Genomic DNA, 12,253 nt, shown 5'->3' with positions numbered 1-12,253 from the left:
TTGTGTAGTAAGTCTTCCCCTGCATGTATCTGTCTGGCCTCACTAATAGACACAGAACGAGTGTTCACTTTCTTAATCCTGGGGCAGAAGCGCTATGACAAAAAATGCTGAGACTGAACACTGAGCCGGAAATGCTGGGCAGAACACTGACAGAAAAACTGGGGCAGGAAATGCTATGACAGAAACGCAGAGACTGTACGCCGAGACAAAATCCAAGGGCAGAAACACTACGACAGAAATCCAGGGGCAGAACACTGACAGAAATCCAGAGGCAGAACACTGTGACAGAAATCCAGGGGCAGAACACTGTGACAGAAATCCAGGGGCAGAACACTGTGACAGAAATCCAGGGGCAGAACACTGTGACAGAAATCCAGGGGCAGAGCACTGTGACAGAAATCCAGGGGCAGAGCACTGTGACAGAAATCCAGGGTCAAAAACGCTAAGACAAATCCAGGGTCAGAAACGCTGAGACAGAAATCCAGGGTCAAAAACGCTAAGGCAGAAATTCAGGGTCAGAAACGCTAAGGCAGAAATCCAGGGTCAGAAACGCTAAGGCGGAAATCCAGGGTCAGAAACGCTAAGGCGGAAATCCAGGGTCAGAAACGCTAAGGCGGAAATCCAGGGTCAGAAACGCTAAGGCGGAAATCCAGGGTCAGAAACGCTAAGGCGGAAATCCAGGGTCAGAAACGCTAAGGCGGAAATCCAGGGTCAGAAACGCTAAGGCGGAAATCCAGGGTCAGAAACGCTAAGGCGGAAATCCAGGGTCAGAAACGCTAAGGCGGAAATCCAGGGTCAGAAACGCTAAGACAGAAATCCAGGGTCAGAAAGGCTAAGAGAGAAATCCAGGGTCAGAAAGGCTAAGAGAGAAATCCAGGGTCAGAAAGGCTAAGACAGAAATCCATGGTCAGAAAGGCTAAGACAGAAATCCAGGGTCAGAAAGGCTAAGACAGAAATCCAGGGTCAGAAAGGCTAAGACAGAAATCCAGGGTCAGAAAGGCTAAGACAGAAATCCAGGGGCGGAAACGCTAAGACACAAATCCAAGGTCAGAAACGCTATGACAGACATGCCGGGGCAGAAACTGCTGGACAGTATGTTATGACCGAAACCTGGACAGCCGCTGTGACCGAAATGCTGGACCGACTGCTATGACTGAAAAAATGCGGGACCGAACGATATGACAGAAAAAATGGTGGCCCGAATGCTATGACAGAATTGCTGGACCGAATGCTTATGACAGAAATGCTGGGCAGAACGCTGTGACAGAAATGCTGGACCAAACGCTTTGACAGAACGCTGGCAGAACGCTATGACCAAAATGCTGGCAAAACGTTATGATAGAATGCTGGCAGGAGGCTGTGACAGAACGCTATGACAGAAAAATGCTGGCAGAACACTATGACAGAAAAATGCTGGCAGAACACTATGACAAAAAAATGCTGGCAGAACACTATGACAAAAAAATGCTGGCAGAACGCTATTACAGAAAAATGCTGGACAGAATGCTATGACAGAAAAATGCTGGACAGAACGCTATGACAGAAAACGCTGGCAGAATGCTATGACAGAAAAACCGGGCAGAATGCTATGACAGAAAAACCGGGCAGAAACGATATGACAAACGCTGGCAGAACGCTATGACAGAAATGCTGGCAGAACTCTATCACAGAAAAAATTGGGCAGAATGCTGGCCGCAATAGAACCACTGACCAAAGAATATAAGAACAAGTAAAAGCAGCAACATGGTGGACTGAGATCCTCTGTCACTGCTGCAGAGATGCCAATTTGTGAGAAGGAAAAAAGGAGCGACGGGTGGGTGACCACCCATCCACCCTCCGTGAGCACCGGGACCCACCAGGTGTGCGGATAGTGAGGATGAATGCACATATGAAACACTGGCCGATTTCCCCCCTCTCCACATGAAACAAGGGGAGAGGGGATCTGGCATGTGGCCGAACAACTAGACAGGCGGCCCCCCCTTTGCAGGAGATGTGTGTGGGGAGCCGAGCCGGCGGCGGCCGATCACCCCCCCCACACACACACCAGAGAATCGCTGGGGCCACCACGTGGAGCGACAAGAGCCTGTGGAGAGAGGAGGCGGCCGGCCAGCTCCCTCGTGGAGTTAGAAGCATGGTGAGTGGGCGGGCAGGGAGAGTGCTGCCGTGCACCTGGAACGATGGACGCACCCTGCTCCCCCTGGCATGAGCGCCGGGAGAAGCAGTGGCATGCTATCCAAAGGGAGCCGTGGGTGGTGGAGGATGGATGGACGGCCCCCCCACCCCCGGCATGGACGCCGGGAGAGGCGGGCGGGCGGCAACCCGCTCCTTCCCCACTGGAACATGGGCCGCGAGGGTAGACGGCAGGGCGGCCTCCAATGTCGTGGCCGACCATCACCCAGAAAACACCAACCCTGGCCCTGACAGAGGAGGAGGGTTAAATAGTCTCTGACTCCTTCCTTCCTCTAGCCAGCCTTCCCACTAGTTTTCTAGTATTTGGATACAAAATAATGTAATGAGCTAACAAATGATCTGAATTGATTCGGATCCATTTAGTTTTTATGTTAAATGCACTAAATATGAAATAGAAACATATTATAATAAATACAGTAAGATATAAAAGTGAAATAGGATGATTGTGTTTGGATTGGATGTAGATTGGATTGGATGTAGATGGATTGGATGTAGGTGGATCCATCAGAAGCTCGGAATCATAACATGATGAATGTGCAAATAATAACGTTCCATTCATTCTGTTGTGATTTAGAGATTCTGATCACATAATTAATCTCCTGAAATATAAATTAACATGTTAAAATGAATATAGCCAATCTTCATAAAAACCCTTCCGAAATACTAATCGATTTGAAACAATTCAAATTGATAAGATACAAAACAAATCAGAATATACAAAATGAATACGAATAACAAATTCAGAAAATGAATCATTCTAACATAATGATAATGAAATTACATTTTTAACTTAATGAATGAATCTGAAACAAAACACATTTTTTGGTCATGCACATCGCTAATAAAGCATTTCCAAGCAGAAAATCGTTACAATTCATAACATACAAGGGTGCAGGAGGACTATAAGAAATGCAAAGGTGGGAGGATTCTCATGTTTTCATTTCTACTTTCTACTCTCTTCTCTTTCTACTTTCAAGTGTTGGGAAGTACAGCTATATGGAGAAAACGTATCATATAATACAAACAATGGCAAAATAACTCAGTTACGAACTAATAAACTAATGGTCTATATAATTTGTGCTTAAATCTAATTTTCTGGGCAAACATAAACCTCTTCCCATCCTACCTTACCCATCCTCCAATCTCCACTCATTCTCCAATTTTTTTCTTTGAAACAAACTTCCACACCTCTTTTTTGTATGTACTTAGGGCCTGTGTCAACACAAGTGATTGTTTGTGTCAAATGCATTTTGCATTTTTGGCAAGTATTTCGCGATTCAGAACCCACTTGAAGCAGGTGAAGTGTAGGTCAGAAGGAAGTTAACTGATGTCAACCTAATGCCATCAACACAAGCCCAGAGCCCGTAAACACAGGGTCTAAATCTGCTGCTATGTGTCCCTTGCTCCTTCTGGGAGTGTAGCCTAGTCTTCCAGCTCTCCAGTACCCACAACCATCCATATTGATATGATAGTATCACGCAGTCTGAATGTCACAGCTGACCAGGCAACTTTTTTCCAATCTTCTATTGTCCAGTTCTGGTGAGCCTGTGCACACTTTTAATCAGCTTGGAGCAGATTTACTTTGTAGCCTAAGAAGGCGCCAAGATGTGAAATGTATCTCTACAAAAACTTTTTTCTTAATTTTTTGAGAAATTAGGAAAAGGTTTTAGCCACTGTCAGGTTATTTCTCCAAAAAAAGGAAAAGTATTTTCTAATGCCCCATGCACACGGTCGGACATTCCGACCACAAAATCCCTCTGATTTGTTTCCGACGGATTTTGGCCGAAACTTGTGTTGCATACACACACAGTCGCACAAAGTTTTCGGAAAATCCGATCATTCTGAACGAGGTGACGTCAAACACGTACGTCGGGACTATAAATGGGCCAGTAGCCAATAGCTTTCATCTCTTAGTTTATTCTGAGCATGCGTGGCACTTTGTCTGTCGGAATTGTCTACACACGATCGGAATTTATGCGATCAGATTTTGTTGTCAGAAAATATTAGATCCTGCTCTCAAACTTTGTGCATTGGAAAATCTGACGGAAAAAGTCAGATGGAGCCCACACATGGTCGGATTTTTCAATAACATGATCCGATCGCACATTTTCCTTCGGAAAATCTGACCGTGTGTATGGGGCATTAGACTTTTGTCCTTGAAACTAGTGTCCCCTATTAAAAGATTTACGCTCACCTCCTGTTTTGCTGACAACTCCTGTGTGAAATCTTGGCTTTCTCAACACTTTCTGCTTTGGAGAATTATCTCAACAGGATAAAAATGATAAGGTGAATCTCCCCAGTGGAGAAGCAGACAACAGTAAAAACCTGACAGAGGATTTAACTCTTCTCTTCTCTATATAAAACTGTAAAGTTAACATTTTTGGCTTAATAATAAACACTAACTCCCTTGTATCTGTAGCTATTGAGAAAGATGCTCCCAGTGCTCACTTATGATCCACATGTACAAGATTCTCTGCAGCCTAAGTAGCTAAGCTATAGACTCCTTCAGTTTCTGATCTAGTTGAATACCCAGTGTATATACTTTAACTTCTAGTTATGAAACATAGATGAGCACACAGAATTATGCCTATTCTATAAAAACATGATAATTTAAGTTTGGCCAGGAAAACATGAGCTGTTAAGTTTGGCCAGGAAAGCATATAGCTGTTGCCTATACAGTTTCCATCAATCCCCACTTATCAAAAAATAATAATAATATAAAAAAAAAAAAAATCAGCAGTGGTGCCAGTATATAACAAGTATTCTCTGGGCATAGTTCCTAATCATGGACATAGCATTGTATGTTTTCAAAAATAGTGATGTTTTTATAGTGCCAATAATGAATTTGTAATATGTGTCAAAAAGGGAAAATGAGAGGTTGAGGATTTTTGTCAAATGTTAACATCAGAGTTCAAAATAATTTATGGTAACAATATGACACAATGTGTACTGTGCCTAGCATAATTAGTTAACCATCCAACAACTTGATAATTTCAATGGACTTGGATGTAAACTTGATCATCTCTGACTCTCTAAAAACGTCAATCAAATAATAAGTTATAATGCCATAGCAGAATCCACAGCCTTTATACAGGGTTGTGCAAGATAAAGAGTTTTTTTTTCTTTACTGAAATACTAATGCAAAACTACACTAAAACAGATTTGTTTTTCTTTTATTGGGTGGGGTGGAGCAAGTTTGAGTCCCCTACATGTTTCCATAAACCAAGAAAAATTTTTAATTTCTTCACATGCACTCCATGTTTTCCCAAACACAAATTATTTGCACTAAACTTTAAACCAGCATACACTACCAGGGATAGCATGCCATCTGTTTTCTGTGCAAAGCTGTTATTGAGAGTTTTACTAATCCCTTCTAGTGAGGCAATAGAAATGTGTAGGACTAGTGGCTACATCTTCCAAGAATTGCTTGTAGTCTTGTGATGCTCTTATGGCTCCCCAAACCCATCAGTTTTTACCCACAGTTGTCCTCTTGTGGTCAGGTAGATCAAAAATAAAGCATAATTTGAGCTTTTTTATTTTCATGCTTTCTCTGATGCAATTTGCATGGGAGAGCTGGGAACCATTGCCTTGACATACGAACACTCTCCACCTTTCTAGATGGGCAAGTATTCCTGTGAGATGCAGGATAATTCAGAGTTTAAGGAGAAGTCCAGCCAAAGTTCATTTGGCTGGGCTTCACCTATGGATCAATTTGTTTTGCACTCCTATGACCTTTTTCAGCAGAGAGCAGACTGAAGTTCGCTCTCTGCTGACATTACAGAAATCAGTCTAGGGCACCACGTCATCCCAACAATGGGAGTCTGGATCCGCCAGGTACCTGGACTGACAACCGTCTCAGCCTCTCAGTGAGACGCTGAGAGCCTTAGACGGCTGCTCTGCCCCTCCACAGCTCAGCACTCCAGTGAGCAAGAAGGAGCAGAGTGGAGGGCTGCTAATTGACAGTCAGCAGCTCTGTGAGAACTGAGCGAACGGCGGTGTTCGATCGCTGAATGCTGCATCCACCTAGGTAAGTAGGATTATGGAAAAAAAAAAACATACTTCTCTTTTAAGTGACATGTGCATTTGACCTTCTTTTGGCCTACCTCAAGTAGGTCAAAATTATTAGGTCAAAATTAGTAGGTCCATAAGTTAGCAATGGCATGAAAACCCATTTAAAGCAAGGAAAAACCTACTGATACATGGTTTAATGGTACCACAATGGCTCAGTGATTGCTAAACATGGTGAAAGGTGAATGTTTTCTTAAATAACATGGTTTCTTGGAGCCCATCATTTTACAGTACATATTTGTAATCAGAGCCCTCCTCGACACCTGAGAGCAACCTAACTAAGACCTGCATTGTGCCTCGGCCTGTAGGTCAGTATACCTGAAAAGAGGGCATACCCTGTATGAATACCTGCTTGATTGTAAATACCGAGAAAGTGGGAAACCGGGAGGGTGGGTACCCGGAAATAGTCACGGACGTCATCACAGCCAGGGAGGGAGGCTTAAATAGCGCCCGGGCTCCTCCCACAAATATAGGCTGGCCTGCGGCCAGCCTTACAACTTGTAATCAGAGCCCTCCTCGACACCTGAGAGCAACCTAACTAAGACCTGCATTGTGCCTCGGCCTGTAGGTCAGTATACCTGAAAAGAGGGCAAAAAGACACGTGGATAGGTGAATAAATAGAGTGTTTAATGGTGCTGCACAAACCGAGATTCATTTAACAAAGAGGCGAACGCCCTGCTGACTTCTTCCTGTGGATCGGGGATATACCTGCTAAAACAGGAGAAATTCCAGCGGCCCATGTGCTTAATGATATGAGGGGGCACCCCCTGTTTGGACGCGGCAGATGCTGCCCCGATTCTGAATGAATGACCCGTAAATGATTTGGGGTCCAACCCCAACTTGGCGATTAACAACCTAACATGTGTCATGAACTGTTTGGATGTCAATGGATCGGATGGAAATGGTAACAACGGGCTGTGCTGAGGAGATGCAGCAAAAAACGCGCCAAGCGCATCAAGTACCTGGAGTGGACACCACCTACTGCTGGTACCATAGAACTTAACTACAGACCCCTGACCCACCTGCTTGGTCTTGTTATTGTTAAGCTGCAGAGCGAAGTGGTCCGAGAACCTGCTAAGACTACCCTTGGACAGAAAAGGTGCATGATTGCTGACCCGTGACACCTCCCCTGGTCTGAGGAACCCAAAGAAACTTAAATATACCGCTGCTTTGATCACCAGACTGGGACCTACGCCAAAAGGGGATGCCGAAAGTAAATCCGAAATGTCCCGAACCATCCGACCGGAAATGGGCAGCCTGGCCGCCCGGGCCTGACCCTGAGATTTCTGCACCCCCCTCAGCAAGGCTTTGAGAGGGTGAGTGGCAAAAATGGACGGACTAGCAGGGTCTTGGATGGACCTGAAATGCTGAATGCCTGCGAGATAAGATTTGATGGTACTGGCGGATAAAGCCAACTCGTTGTGGCAATAGGCCGCAAATGCCATGACAGAACGGATATCCCACGGGCTGCTGGAAGGATGCAACCTCAAAAACCTGAGAAAACTCCTCCAACCCCTGGAGTAGGCTTTAAACGTATTGCTGGACAAGGATGCGTTGGCCAAACTGATCGCCTGTGTCCAGAATCTTGTCAGTCCATGGTGAGAAGGCAAAAAGGAGGGACTGGCTTGCCCATCCGTTCTGCTTCCGGATGCTGTAAGAAAAATTGACTGAATTTGAAACGTGACAAAGCATCGGCAGCCCTGTTGAAATCCCCACTGATGAATTCCCCCTGAAAATGGAACCTGTGAGTCAACCCCAACCATGTCAATCTGCGCATGAAGGCCATGATGGCCAGGGACCCTGACCTGCCTTTGTTGATGATGTTGGCCGTGGCCTGATTGTCCGTGAAAAAATAACTGAACATCCCGTCCAGACCGGCCCCCAAGTGACAGCTGCAGCCACGATTGGGTAGATTTCAAATAAAGCCGAAGTCTGAGCAAATTTCGGTAACTGAAACACCTCCCGAGGCCAACGACCAGCCAGCCATTCCACCCCACACATGGCCGCAAACCCTCCTGACGCAGCTGCATCCGAGAACACCCTGGGTGAAGAGCTGGAAGGCTGCGGCACAAGCAATGAAATGCCATTCCAGTCCCGCAAAAAGTGATCCCACATGATCAGGTCAGCGCGTGCATTCGCTTGCAAGCTGACACGAGCGTCCACATCCTGGATGAGGGGCAAGAGGGCCAAAAGTCTGGAAACAAAAGCCCTGCCTTGCGGAATGATTCGCATCGCATGATTGAGCATGCCCAAGAGTGACTGCAACTCCTTTTTTGAACGGACGGGAGAACAGACAAACGCATGGATGGTCAGACGTATTCTGTCCAGCTTCACCTTGGGCAAACTTGCAATCATGCGACTGGAATCCAGCGTAATGCCTAAAAAATTAATGACATTGCCGGGATCTTCCACTTTGTGGACCGCCAATGGCACGTTCAGTTCTGTGAACAAATCCATGAGATACTGCAGGTCCCTAGGAGCCCTGGATGGATCCTCCACGAGTAAAAAATCATCGAGATAGTGCACCACCCCCTGGCAGCCTTTGTGATAACCCAGGATCCAATGGAGAGCCTGGGCGAAAATGTTGAACAAACAGGGACTGCTTTTGGCCCCAAAAGTTAATTTTGTGGCAAAATAATAACAGTCCCGCCACCTGATGCCATGCCATTGCCAGAGTGCCGCACTGATTGGGAGTAACTTGAACGCATCAGCAACGTCCGCCTTGGATAACCAAGCCCCTTGACCAAACTGAAGAATAAGCTGAATGGCTGAATCAACCAACGTCCGCCTTGGATAACCAAGCCCCTTGACCAAACTGAAGAATAAGCTGAATGGCTGAATCAACCGAAGAATACTTCAAAGAAAACTCTTCCGAAGGAATCAGTGAGTTGATGCTTGGAATGCATGAACAATGAGGAGCGGACAAATCGTAGATGAGACGGAATTTATTTGAAAATTTGCCACATACAACCCCAATGGGGCTAACCCTCCACATGCCGAACGGAGAGGAAGGAAAAGGCCCGATCACAAAACCTTTGGCAACTTCTACACCCAACAATTGATCAACTAATGAGGCATGTTGGTCAGTAGACACAAGGTTTCTACACTCAAACGTCTCCGTAGGCAACGAGATCAACCCTGTGTGGAACCCAACCGTGAAGCCATTCAACAGAAAATCCCTAACCACCGTGGATGGGTGATCCTCTAAATAACCCCCTAAAGCAGCAACATTCACCCGGCCTAGTCATGTGGTCCCAAATGGTTTGACCATGCAGGAAGATTTGGGATGAGCCCGGAAACAATTAGAACACACATGCAGGAGTCTGCACTGATTGTAATTGCAGCCAGCATGATTGAAATTGTTGCAAACCTGTGATTTCCCTAGAAAATGAATGGTCCTACCCAGTTTGTCCACCTGGCCTGAAGGTCCCGTGGAAGAGACACCAACCCCCTGTCTGCTAACCCCTGACGGACCCGGGGCCTCAACCACAGGACACCAAGCAGCGGTATGCGTTGAAGACTGACAGGAGCTGCATACCGGGGATTTCTGATTGGCGAAATGTCTGCAAAAAAGCTCCATATCAACGTTGCTCCAACACATGACCACCTGGAACTGAGTCCAAGTGGCCGCCACCTTGGCCGAAAAGGAACGGTGGTAGTCAGAAACTGCAACCCCCATACTTGTGAGCCAGATCTACCACCTTGTGGAGATATAGATCTAACTCCACCCTCCTATCCGGACTGACCGCGCAAATGATGTCCCGGAAGATGCCGAAAGCCAGCTCAGCCACATTGAGTTTGCGATTAAGTCTGGGGTCTTTGACTTTCAGCACAACCGACACCTCACCGCAAGCATAAGATTTATTCTCAGTAATGTCTTGCGATGCAATTAGTAAGGAGGCTAGATTCACATCCTTCCCATCCAAAATGTCTTTCTTCAAATTGGCAGGAATGAAGTGAGACGGTGACACAGATGGGGGAGCTGCCAAAGGAGATGGAGCTGTGATAGGCAGGGAAACGGCCATGTTACCTGTGAGAGCATCGGAAAGGACTGGAGCTGGGGACACAGGAAGCGCCTGCGTTCTGGCCGCAGGCGCTTCCACCACCTCCATTCTATCCTGCATCTGGGACATGGAAGTAGATAATGTGTTCAACAAAGCATGAATCTGCGTAAGAGCATTCTGCACCGAAACCTGCGACATGCTGTTATCGGGGAGTGGCTGAACCGTGCTGGATTGCAATAGTCTAAAAAGTTCAGCCTTCCTGGCCGTAGCTGGAAAAGAAATTCCCCTGCGACGAAGTTCTGCCGTAAGCCTGGGCACCGTCCAGCTCCTTAATGAAAGGGTGCTGCCATGCACAGACCCCCCAGTGACAGATGGCGGAATGAACGCAAATTCGTCACTCTCAGAAACATGTGACATGATAAATCTGTGGTAAAAGCACAAGAACATGAGAAACTACATACCGACCCGACCCCCCCCCCCCCCCTGAAGTACGGACCTAACCATGCCAAGGATGTAATCATGTAACAATCAGCGCATAAATGGAACCTGATGCGCCCCCCCCCCCATACCTAAATGAGTGTGCTGAGAAAGCCCGAGCAACCTGCGGCGCTACAACAGGTAATTAATAACGAACACTCAGGGCTAAGAACAAATACCCACAGAGCGTGGTGGGTACCGAAATAAGCGTATGAAGTGAAGTACAACGTATGACGTATGAAATGTTGGCCGCGAGCCTGTAACCTATGAAACCTAAGTGAATCCTGGCCCGTAAGGATCTAAAGACGGGATAAACCTGACCTGCCCTATGTATAGAACCCATGAAACCTGAAAGAAACACACGCACCTTCTGATTGCGAAAAGTTGCGACAAGACGAACGAATCACCCGCAAGGTAATGTACCTAACATGAGTTAACACGGACAGAAAATCAAGCATATTACTTACCCTGCTGAAGAAATGAAGCGCCTGAAAAACCCCTGATAACCCTGACACCCCCCCCCCCCCCCCCATCCCTGAACACACCTGATAATGGCAAGCAAAGCATGGCTTCCTGACAATCATACAACGCCTGAGCTAGGAACAGAACCTGTGGAACAAACGTGAAACCTTGAAAAAAGGTACAAAGCCGGGATAGCCATCAGATGCCCCTCCAACACCCCCACCCCCCTCACCGACTGAGCCCACAAGAACGTGCCGCATGCCCCAAACGCCCCTGCATGCGCCTGACCGCCCTGAGATGCCCCCAGTGATGCCAAGCAACCCACCCACCCACCCCCCCAACGACCCTCCCCCCACGGTATGACCACCAGACAGCTAAGTATCTGCCCCCGCCATGACCCTGTCAACCTAAGACTGATGAGGAATCTTGAATGTGTAGAAAAAAATGCTAACCACATGCGTCATACTCAGGACCTGAATGAGTGATGCGAATGAATGAATGAAATGAACAAGTACTAACGCGTGCTTGCGAGAACGCTGTGATGAACTGCTCCATGGTACCACCCATGGCCGATGAAACCCCCCCTGTTGCATGAGTGACTGTGCGAGTGCCTGGCATTGGCTGAGACACATGCGACCGGGGCACTGCCATGTACCCTGACACCGAACCAAGTAATGTACCTGGTAAGAAAAGAAACAGCAGACAGACCAAGCCAGCTTGTGCGGGGGGGGGGGGGGGCTGTAACTCCCCTGATGGATGTGCCCCCCCCCTCAGAACGGCAGCCGTGCTTGAAAAATGCGGACTTGCCCTCCCGTGGGCCAGAAACATACCCCCAAATGATCCACCAGTGGTAGTCTCCACACACAGAATAAGCCCCACCATCGGCGCCATCAGCGCCATCCGCACCACCAACGCTGTCAGCGCCATCCTCCCCCACCCCCCCCCCACCGCCACCTACCTCCCGCCTGTCCGTCTGCCCGTCCGCCTCGCTCCACGAAAAGCCTGGTGCTGCGGTTTGCAAGAACCACGGCTGGAACGCAAACCGGAAACCA

This window comes from Lithobates pipiens, unplaced genomic scaffold, assembly GCF_037356315.1.
Source record: "Lithobates pipiens isolate NorthernLeopardFrog02 unplaced genomic scaffold, aLitPip1_a1.2 Scaffold_30, whole genome shotgun sequence".
Taxonomy (NCBI): domain Eukaryota; kingdom Metazoa; phylum Chordata; class Amphibia; order Anura; family Ranidae; genus Lithobates; species Lithobates pipiens.
Note: the sequence above shows the minus strand (reverse complement) of the source record.